The 12,177-nt window shown below is 32.6% G+C and overlaps 1 protein-coding gene across 1 annotated transcript in view; it reads right to left on the reverse strand.

Moving 5' to 3' along the window:
- Positions 1 to 11,172, reverse strand: part of LOC136986503 (solute carrier family 12 member 9) — a 33,464-nt gene extending 22,292 nt beyond the window's left edge. Inside the window, exons 1-2 of the mRNA XM_067284059.1 lie at positions 11,069 to 11,172; positions 1,328 to 1,421 (exon numbers count right to left, since the gene is read on the reverse strand). The gene's annotated coding sequence lies outside the window, so the exon portion shown is untranslated. The remainder of the gene's footprint in view (positions 1 to 1,327; positions 1,422 to 11,068) is intronic.
- Positions 11,173 to 12,177: the final 1,005 nt, after the last annotated feature.

The following is a 12,177-nucleotide window of genomic DNA, read 5'->3' on the forward strand; positions in this document are numbered from 1 at the left end:
AATTGTGTTAATTATCATCCAAGAATGTTGTAATATAGATTAAAACACTGGGAAACTATTCAAGTATCACATTTGCCCATTACAATTTCTCAATGTGTGCACCTCATGCACATCCAACAGATACTCAAATTCTTCCTACACTCGCTACAGCATATCCATTGTTACTTCTCCCACAGCAGCCTCAATTCTACAGATCCTGCAGATTTCTCATGTACGACAATGAGTGATTCTGACTGAGAACTGCAGAACATAAAATGCATTCTATTGCTGAGTTGCCATTTTCATTTATGGCACTTCCTAATAGTAGTAGACAACACGTTTGAATACAGATAAGAGATAAAACTTGATAGTTACTCTATTGATTGGTATATATCGCATACTTCTCAAATAATAATTAACATATTTATTAAAATATTTCTAGATTAAATTTGTTTGCGGCTTTGTTTGGATGTGATACTTTAGTTTACATCAGTGATTCTCAAAGTATGGTCTGGGGTCCACAGACTGACATAGTGATATTCCAAAATACACTTTAATGCTTTTTAACTGGAGAAAAGAACATTTCATGCATCACTTTATATCTCTTACAGAATAGACAAAATATTTTGGCATACAACCTATCATTATCTAAGATAATACAGAGTTTAGGATATCAATAATTCATTTGTGATTTAATTTATGTGGTTTGTAAATTAATAACTTTGAGAACTACTTGTTTAGATCATTATACGTTAATGAGAGATGAAAACAGCTTTTAGAAAACTAAAAATATTTGTTAAATAAACTTTTCTTTCTGGATTTTGAAGAGATTTTTGAATATTTATTTGAACAAATCAAGTATAATGTAAGTTTTAATGTAGGTGCTAATAATTCTACATATTTGCCTCTCATCAAATCTAATTCTATTTGTTTCATAATACAGTAGAGTCTCTAGTCTCACTTGTGTCTGATATGTCCAATAATACAACACTCCACAGGATGGTGCACATGAAATTTTCATGCTACCAGTTGCCAATGTATGCGATAGAGTGAGACTGATGTACTGTGTGTATACTATCAGTTGCTAATTGTTTGTTGCACGTGTGGTCGGCAAAACAGTCACAATGGTTCACAGATTAATTAATTGTATTAATTGAGGATTTTTTTACTATAGAATATGCACATACATACAAAAACCCAGTAATCTGATAATCTGACACTTGTCACTCCGATACATGTTGGATTACAGAGACTCTACTTTGTATATAATCTACTTTTCTGCAATAAATACTAAAACTCATTCATCTATCAGAAATTAAACACACATTACATAAAATAATATAATAACCACTTACTTAAATTTCTTGAACCGAGCTTTTCTTCATTAAAACTTGAGACTCGTATAACAATGCCAGATCAAATATGCTAATAGTTTTAACACTCTGAAAGAAATAAATAGGTCCTCATTAAAATATGCTTCGTAACTTAATTGTACACATACATACAGTAAATCGATAAAAATAAGCAAGTAAATGACATAGTAACATCCTCAAATTACACACACAGACCAACAAAATATACATGGTTTCCTATACTGCCACACAGCTGATATACACATCATGCTCTGACCTTTCTGTATAGGCTACTCGATCGTCAACTAGCCTACACAGAAAGGTCAGTTGTCAGAAATGTATTCTGGAACTTTGAAATTGAAAAATTGGTGATTCCTGTTCCAACAGATTGCATCTTTAATTTTTAGTATTTTAAACTTAATTACCATCCTGTGTTATTCTACAAGTAAGATTTTAGAGTTTATCCTGATATGTAAAAAGCAATAACAAGTATGGCTGGCTCATGTCTCTATCATTTCTATACTTCTTACAAATAAACATTTTGCTTGATCATACAGAATAACAGTCCGAGATAAATACAGTGATACCTTGGTTTTCATCGATAATCCGTCTGAAAACAATCGGTGAAATCTAAAACAGGCGAAAACCGAGGCAATTATTTCCATATGAATTAATGTAAATCCAATTAATTTGTTCTAGACACTCCAAAATACATACCAAAAACACATTTTATAGAGAATAAATTTAGTGTTTAATACTAAAAACAATAAGAAATTAATATAAAATGAAATATAGAAGTGGCCGATTTCAGCAATCTTAATGTCGCCCTCATATTTTTCAATGATGTCCTTCTTCAACTTGATCGTGTTCGTGGCCTTCTTCTTCAAAGGGCTGCTGGCTCTGGAAACTTTCTTTGGTCCTATGATGGAGCAAAAGGAAAGGAAAGCTATGGAATTGTTTGGCTAGAGGCACAGGGTAATAACGCTCACACAACGAGAAACAATGTGAGCAGGAAAATGTGTCGCCCTTTGATTCCACAACGTGGGCACGCCGACGAAATCCAAGGCAAATTTTTTGCAGAAAAAAAATCAACAAAAACCGAAAATGGCAATAACCATAAGGTATTACTGTACAATAAATTAATTAATCAATCAAAAAACATATTGCTATCTTTAGTTTGCCAAGAAATAAATTTAACGTCAAACATTTTCGGCTTAATTTAGGCCATCCCAAACATTTAAATGACTGACTCTGCACAAATGGGATATGTTTTTATTTGGTAACAGCATGCATTTGATAGCAATATATAGAATTCTTTTCATTATATATCAGATTATTTGCGAACTACTAGAAAGTATTCTATATTCAACAATGTAAGTTATATTTTTATTACTGTAGAAAAGAATTAAGTTTAAAACTATAATAGAAAATTAATTCCAGAAAATTATTAAGAGGAGATTTTAATGATTACAAACCAGTTATTTATATTTGTTATGGGCATACAAAACAATGCTGTGAATTGCAACAATGCAGAATATTGAAGGTATATGGAAAGACACATTGAAGTTAGATGCGAGTGAGGAAGACGTTTAGTGAAATTAGCAGATACTGTGAGTTATAATAGACTAAGGAGCACCATAGGAATATATTTTAAATTAAATAAATTAAAAATTGCAGCCTGCTTTGTGATAATGTCACAATAAATAATTGCTCATTTAAGTTTTTGTTTTACTTCAACAAACTTGATGTTGCTTGCAATCACCCAGAAACCATGGCCAATGTTCCTTTTAAGCCAAGAAGCTCGTACGTCTTCCAGGCAACCCAAGTGGCACTCAAACATCATTAATTCAGAATAGTGAGAGGAAACAGCAGCTGCACAGTTTAGAGAGAACGTTGATAAAGTGAAAATTAGCACTTAGGATTTACAAATTCGCTATTATTTACTATTGTAATCGTTGCAAAATTTATTTTTTCTGTGTGCAGTTACACGAAACAATTGTCATTACTGACACAAATCAGAATAGAAACAAAATCTAAAACATTTCCGCCAATTGTTAAAGACAGAAAAAATTAACTACCGGCTGACAAATTGAAATAAACTGTCGTCAACAACTAACACAATTCATTTATGTTTGACAGAAGCATCTTGGAATTTGAACATTTTCGCAACCGACTGTTCAAGATTCCAAATTTAATTTCGTATGTCTCAGAAAATAAACAACACAGTTAAATTAAGAGTAATCCAAAAATATTCTTCCATTCTTAAACATTTGAGTTTGTGCCAACTTAAATTAAAAAGACACACATTCATTCGGTTAATGTATTTAAAACAGTTGTCTTCCGAAGATGAATCAACTGCATCTCCAACTTCTACAAAAAGAAAATTTTGGCTTCATTTTATACTCAATTGAAAAAAAACGATTTTATAATATAACAAAAGCTGAAAATGATGCCAAAAATAATTCACATCAAAATGAATCTTTTATAAAGAATGTTAAAAAAAGGCTGTGTATAAAAATGTTAATAAACACAGATCGAAAACTCGGTCATTTCTGCGATATTAACAACTTCGTAATTAGTATTACGATTAACTTAATGGTTTCTATGTGAAGACAGGATAATCTTTCCAAATCTTTCCCTTGATATTTAAAGATGTTCTGCATGTCTTTGCTTCTTCTCAGAGATAAAAACTCTCAAAAATTCCAGGTTCTTCATTGAGTTACTTATCCCAAAAAACCACTGAGTGTCTGAAGCTCGCTAAAGCCCACCGAAACTCAACCCCTTCCCCGAATGGTTGTAACCTCTTCTCTTCCAGTGTGGACATCATTTATGGACAGCCCCTAACAAGAAAAATAATTAAATCTAACAGAAAAAAAACAGACCTAAGCTGATAGAAATTACGATCAAACTGATTTCGCGCCATCATTCTCTGCAATTAACATTAAACTGAAGTGCCACAAACAATAAAGTGAGGTCTACATTATATACAAGATTTAAAAGTCACATGAACTAATGATCATGTCATCATTTGCAATGCAATATTGTACATTTAGAAATTCTCAGATATTGAAGGATTCTCTAATATTTATGGAACAGATCTGTTCTCACAAGTATCATTGATACTTTATGAGGATGGTGCTAATTTTAAGCTGCAATACTGAAGTTTAATTAGATATATTATAAAAATGAATTTACAAAGTGATACAGTGCAAACATTTATTTGATTTCTCACGGTCTGATAGAAAAGGCTTTGTGATACATATACACACGTTCCTCGACTTACTACGTTTCGACATATATTTTGCACGTACAATGGCAAATGCGAGTGAAACAGCAGTGCAAAAACTGTTAGAATTTGAATTCAAGCAGCTTGCACTTTGTAGTAACCCCACTCTGGAAGTGTGCTATATATTCTCTCCTTTTTTCTGTATAATTTATAATGCAGTATGTAATGTTACGTACTGTATAACCTTGTTTTGTTTTATTTACAGTATTTGTTTTTGACTTATAACGTGTTTTTCAGAACATAACCCCATCGTAAGTCGGAGAGAGACTGTATACATAATAATATTAATTATATAGTCTAATTACAATTTTATTTTATGAAGTTTTGAAATCACATGATCTTACAGTATAAGTTTTGATGATAAATAAATTTTATCTATACTATGAGGGAAACTTGATATTTAAAGGTTATCTTCTTATCATATCATATAAACCTTACTAATGAATAAAAAGTTATTTGAGTAACATACGTCAGGTGAATTTCTTTAGAAAATAATATTGTTTTAATTGTAGTTTGTGTGTTTTGTACATTTAAGTTTTCATTATGAAGACAAATACAGGCACCTATCAGGATTTTCTGGCTATACTTCATCCAGTAAATAAATAAAATTCGGCCTAAACATAGTTAGGGTGCAATCTTGTATTAAATAACTGCCTACCTTTAGGCTAAATTTCTTATTAGCCAAGGTATACACAGTATAAAAAATTACTAGCATGCTATAAAGTGAAAGATTGTTATATTGGCAACGACAGAGTGTCCAAAAAGATACTGTACAGCGAGAAAGCTTTTAATGGCAAAGTTATACATGTGACATTACATGAAACATGCAAGTTGTAAGGTTTTGTGTACAGTCAACTACAGATCTCTTATGTAAGACCATATGTATAACTTTAATGTCATTACAAAATTCTACTGCAGAGTAACTTTCTGGACTGTGTATTTATACATTGCTCCCGCTGTGTGTTTAAATTCGGCCACCAAAGCCCAGAGACAGGGGCATTAACAAAACAATTCTCGGCATTTTAAGTACAAAAATACTACTACTTTCAGGAAATCTTGAGTTTAAGTGAAGGAAAAACAATTTCAGACCAACTTCAGCTAACAATATTTTTCAAAATGAACACAGGATACACACAATATTCCTGAACCAAATCAAATGGTATCGTGAGCCAAAATTGGTCCAAATAAAGATCCAGAAACATTTCTTCTCTACTTACATTGTTGGTTTCTTTACAACAGCTACATTTTCTTCTTGAAACTTATAAAATGATATCAAGAATTTCCTGATAATCCTCCAAATTTAATGTATTTCACATGTGCTAGTTTGTCTAACAAATTTTTGTAATATTCATATATAATGAAATACTGAGTAAATCACAACTGTACTGGGAATAAATTTATGTCTTATGTATTATTTATGTATTTATGTATTATGTCAAGCTATTACAGTATATGTTTTCTTATTAAAGACAATTTTTGTCTTGATAGTTTTTAAATTTTTTCACATGGTGTGTCTGTATCATCCGACTGTTTTTATTTGCTCTGTTAGCTAATAAAACTGTTTCTGTTGTTGGATATTGATCTATCAGTCACACTTGCCAGAAATCACAATAAAAAAATATTTTTGATACATTTTTCGAGGAAATGGAGCGAAAAAACTGTGAAAAAGATTACTCCGGATTTCTATTTTTTCCTTACGGAATCATCTCCCTTTGACTTGTACAAAGTGTTATAAAATATAAGACAATCAGTTTATTACCTAATCATCATTCATAATTGTTTTATTTTCATTGTTGTTATTGCATTTATAATAAAAGTTAAATTGCTTTTAATGCTTTTTTTCTTATAAAGGAATTGAAACAAATGGATAAATTTTTGAAATATAAATAATTTATTTCAGGAAAATATTCTAGATATTAATTAAAATTATAATTATTAAATTTAGCAAGAGATGGCACCTAACGCCAAGCTCTAGTACCAAATTATTATTATTATAGTCGTTTCCGGCCCAATAATTCGGCTTCGGTTAGTGATTTCTTTAATGTATATCAGGTTAGCTGATGAAGTTTGTTTATATTCTATATATTTTCAGAACCATTATCGGGTATTATAAATTATTCAGGAAAAGAGAATGAATTCATTAGTAGTAGGAAAACATAAATCAAATGATTAATATTAATACATTCTTCAAATAAAACTCTAAATGGCAAGAAAGTGATGGTCAACCAGCCAAAAACAATAAAAACACTAGCTTACAATTCTGAAGCTAGGCTCAATTCTTCTGGGGTAGGCTCAAAATTTTCACAAGTGGGTTGACCCAAATTTGTCTGACCCTATCCCTTATCGTCTAGTTACACCTCTTATGGGCTTCTTACTGTTTGCAGACAGAAGAGAGCAAGTATGGGACTGAGGAATAGAGCAGGCCCCATTTGCTCTTTAATGGACTTCTTTTGCCCTTTTTTTTTTTTTTTTTTGTAATAAATGAAATATGTAGAATGTTTATTAATAAAAATAACATTAATTTGTAGGGTAGAACTAAGGGACCCCAAGTTTCCTTGGCCCCGGGGAAAAATCCCAGCTTCCCTTATGACAGCCCTGTTTACAGATGGTAGTAGTGATAGTTGTAGTAGTAAACAAATTAATTAATTAATGATAAAATATATAAAATAATTTAATTTTAAATTTTATGCTTCTTTGAGTATAAGACTGTAGTTGAAGTTCCAGTACATTAAATAATGTACTAGAGTTACAACTAGTACATTATGAAAGTGATAAAATATCCAATAGGTAAAAGTTGAAGGTTTAAATTTCATTCCGAATAGATCTTTTCTTTCAGAAATTTTAAATATTTAATTAATTCAAAATTAATTTCTAATTATTAATCTAGATATACGACAATACACCTTTAAGCCAAATTCCAATAACTAATTAATTAGCATAAATCTAGCTGAAAACAATTTGATCTTTAGAGTTATGTTCATTAACATATATCATACAATTTGTTACATTAATTAGTTTTTTCCTCTACCTAATATAAAAATCTTTTAAGTAATCATTTTTGATGTTCTTATAAATAAATTCTTTGTCTTCTATTGATAATTTAATCTCAAACAAGAGTTAAAGAAGATACACAAATTACCAAGTTATTCTACGTTGCTTACATTCAGAGCCAGATTAAGACTTTTAGATGTTCCCCTTGCCTTCCAGCACCCAAGTCCTATTCTCAAGGGGACAGTAGCAGTGGCATAGCGAGGGGGCAAGGGGGTGTATCACGCACCGGGTGCCACTCGTAGAGAGGTGCCCAAATGGTCTCCAAGACAAACTTTGTGTGTTTCTAGAGGGGGAGGGGGCACCAATAAAGTGTCGTGCCCCGGGCGCCAGTTATGTTTGCTATGCCACTGTAGTGCCCACTATGAAAATCATTGATCTAAAGTTTCAGATTTTTGGGCTACATTTAAGCTACTTTTTTAAATTAATTAATTAATTAACTTATAGAATTTCACCTAAAGGAATGTGTTTATGCCACTATCCTGTTTTACAATTAGTAATTTCAAAGTTAATTTCCAATTTACAGTCTTAATACAAGACAATAGCATACCTGTCTACTTTTCAGCCATTATTATAAAGATACTTAAAAGATGGAATAAAAGTTAATAATCTTTCCTTTTTTTTAATCGTATAGAAATTGCAAATTCGTCATTAACTATTAACATGACTTAACTCAGAGTATTGAACTAACTTCCAAATGCAAATACAAAGCAATTGTGATTTAAATAAGAGTTGCATTCTTGGAATATTATGTAAATTAAGATTCATAGATCATCATAGATTCTTAAAGATCAATTATTTTTATAGAAATACATTTAAATCTAAAGAATGCTCCGAGGAAAAATTGTCTACAAATTTTCCTTGGAGTTCAAATAAAAAGGTATTCAAACACCTACTGTGGCTTGGCTTCTTAATTTACAAATTGTACAGTGTCTGTCTACTGAGAATTTATATACGTTATATGAAAAAATTTTTTCCTTACAAAATTTCAACTGAATATTAGTGAGGTTGAGGCCGAAGTTTTAAATGCGAAAACGTGTATGTCGGACGTTCGGCACCGCTTTCCCGTAAGCCTAGAAGTTTGACAATGGAATGTCGACCATGATTCCACTGACTTTCCAAACACCATTGTCAAACTTCTAGGCTTATGGGAAAGCGGCGCCGAACGTCCGACGTACACGTTTTCGCATTTAAAACTTTGGCCTCAACCTTGCTTTTATCTGTATGTTGTGCTGGAAGTTAAAAAAACTAAATAACCTGTAAATATCACTTCCTAAGATTTGATTCTTTGAATTTCATAAACAATTTTTTATGCTATGAATGTATAACACACAAAATAAAACTATGTGGATCACAACTACAGTGTAATTAAATTCTATCACTTAACAGTTGTCATTCTTCCTACCTTTGAAAAATGTAACTAAGGCTATTTTAAATTAATTACTTTAAATGTATAAAAATAAACTTACTGAGCAAAATAGTGTAATTTAATAGCAGAAAATCATGTGTAATGAGTTAAAATCCCATTAAAGAAAATTAATTATCTACTTGGAATTAATATTCACAAAATGTATTGAGACTTTCCAAAAGAAAAAAAAAAGTCTTATTTTATCCTTGGTTTAAAATTTTCAGAACTTGTAATTCCTCATCTTTAAAACCTCTTTGCAGAACTTATTTTTAAATAAAAGGATACAAAGATAAAATATTTAAAAATTCCGAGGCCGAGTAATAGTGGCTATGAGAAGGTGGATTTTCTTTCTGCACTATTGCAGAAAAACTTGGCAGGGATGTATCCACTGTGCAGGATTGTTGGCAGTGTGGACACAGGAAGGTGCTGTCTCAAGAAGACCTGGGTGCGGCCACACACGGGCTACTACTGAGAGGGAAGACTGCTGTATTCGCCACATAGCTGTGGCGCATTGTACTGCATCTGCAGCAGAAATTAGATTTTCTGTTGGTGCCAGAGTGATCCAGCACAGTGTAACAAATTGATTACTTGAGGGACAGCTCCAAGCCAGATGCCCTGTGGCATTCATTCCACTAACTCCAAATCACTGCCATCTGAGGCTTCAGTAGTGTCAAGTAAGAGCTCATTGGAGGGCGGATTGGAGATCTGTTGTGTTCTCAGATGAGAGCCGTTTCTGTCTTGGTGCCAGTGATGGCCATATGTTGGTTAGGAGGAGGCCAGGTGAGCACTCGGAACCAAGATGTCTGCGGCATAGACACATTGGACCTACACCAGGAGTTATGGTCTGGGAGCGATTTTCTATGACAGCAAGTGCACTCTTGTCATTATTCCAAATTTGTACGTCAGACTGGTGATTAAACTGGTTGTACTGCCATTCATGAGCAATATTTAAGGGGGTGTTTCCAACAGGATAACGCTCGTCCTCATACCGCTGCTGTCACCCAATGTGCTCTACAGGTGTCGATATGTTGCCTTGGCCTATGAGATCACCAGGTCTTTCTCCCATCAAGCACGTATAAGACATTATTGGACAACAAATTCAGCGATTCTGTTTCAGAGGCTATTATATTAGTCTTTTATATTCATTTTATATTAATTTATTATTGTTTTTAGTATTAAACCCTATATTTATTCTCTATGTGTTTTTGGGTATGTATTTTGGAGTGTCTAGAATGAATTAATTGGATTTACATTGATTCATTCATATGGAAATAATTGGCTGTTTTTGTTGGCTTCAGATTTCACATATTGTTTTCGGACAGATTATCAATGAAAACCGAGGTATCACTGTATATTATCATCATTTACCAGTTTTTTTACTAAAATCTTTAGAAATGTCTTATGCAAGCAACATTGTTGATTCGGAACCTACATTTCGGCCACTATCTGCAGACAATCAACACACACGATTACAGTTTGGCTTACAAGTATAAGCTAAACCATGAATATAAACTAAATTGTAAATGTAAATATGCATCATCATCATGTAGAAAGTATTTTAATGCATTCTTTATCATCATTTAGAATGTATAATGTGCTCTATCACCACCATCATTATGTAGAAAGTACTTTAATATGTGCTTTATCATAGAAAATACTTTGACGAGTGCTTTATCATCATCATCATCATCACAACACAATACTGATTAATTGAAACTATTGAGGTCATTCATAACAGAGATAACACAACTAACAAATAATTATTAAATATTCTACTTTATAACTGAATTATTAAATTAATAATCTTCAAAACAGCTCATTTATGTATAAAATTACCAATTTATTACGTATTAAATCATTCGTTTATCAATAAATACTCACGACTTGGGAGTAACATCTGACTTATGATTCATATTTAATGACGCATTAACATTATAATCTACATTATAGATAAATAATAAACATTTTAAAGCATAAACTGTAATGGAAACTTACTATTGATGTAGGTTTTACTAATTTTAAATAGGAAAATAAATATTTTTCGGGTTTTTATATTATATTCGTCAAAATAATAAATGAAGACATTCACTAACTACAGATGTCATGTTTATTTCCGTTGCTAAGAGATTAACAAACGCCACCTAACGGGCGTAATTGGCAATATGGATTCTTTTTTTTTTTATTTAAATAAAATAAATAAATAAACCATTATTTTATCGTTATGGAAAAATTATGGTTTTGAAATGAGAAATTATTCTTCCCATTTTTTTGAAAATTAATAAATATTTTAATTTTTAAACTCTTTTCACTCTTTATAAACTCGTGTCGCTTGTTTTCATGCTCGCCGCTTTGTGGGCACCAAGACGATGTGGGCACTTTTTTCCATACCCATAATTGATTTGGCAGGCTTACAATGAGGGCGCAGAATGGCGAGGAATGGAGACATATTTTGGACGGATTGTCACCAAAAAATTTTTGGAATTTTTCGGGTCTTCCAGAGCCGTTAGGCTGGTGCCTTAACCGCTTTGGCATCATAGAACGTTTTTTTTCTCTTCCCGTCGCAAGTTCCATGGTAGAAACCAGACGGAAAAGGATGAGACCAAACACATCCGGAGAATAATCCACTCTTAAAAATTTCTGAGACTACCACCCGAACTGGATTCCGGATCCTTGAGAGCGACAAACTGATACATTTATAATACTACTTCGCTATCGGATCGCGTGAGAAACCTTTTTTTTTTCAACTCTTTCCGCCCTGTGGGCACTAAGAGGGCTCTTTTAGTAGGCCCATTATGGGTTCGGCCAGGCCCACAATGGGGCGACCGGGTGGTGAGGGACGGGGCCCGACATATCCGAACGGACCACCCCCCGAAAAATTCCTGGGGATTATTCGACCCGTTCGGATTCGATCCCGGGTCCCCCAGAGCGGTAGGCTGCCACCTTGACCGCTCGGCCATCCGGCCGTCCGCGTGAGAAACCTAGTAGGAACCATCCAATTAAAAAACCCCAATTTAAAGGGTGTCCAGAAAATAACAATGTTTACCTTAGGGATTTTCTTTATATTTTTTAATTTTTATTTCTGTCCTGCAGGCCCTACCTATGTG

The sequence above is a fragment of the Centruroides vittatus genome, unplaced genomic scaffold, assembly GCF_030686945.1.
Source record: "Centruroides vittatus isolate TY-2023 unplaced genomic scaffold, ASM3068694v2 contig_1213, whole genome shotgun sequence".
NCBI lineage: Eukaryota > Metazoa > Arthropoda > Arachnida > Scorpiones > Buthidae > Centruroides > Centruroides vittatus.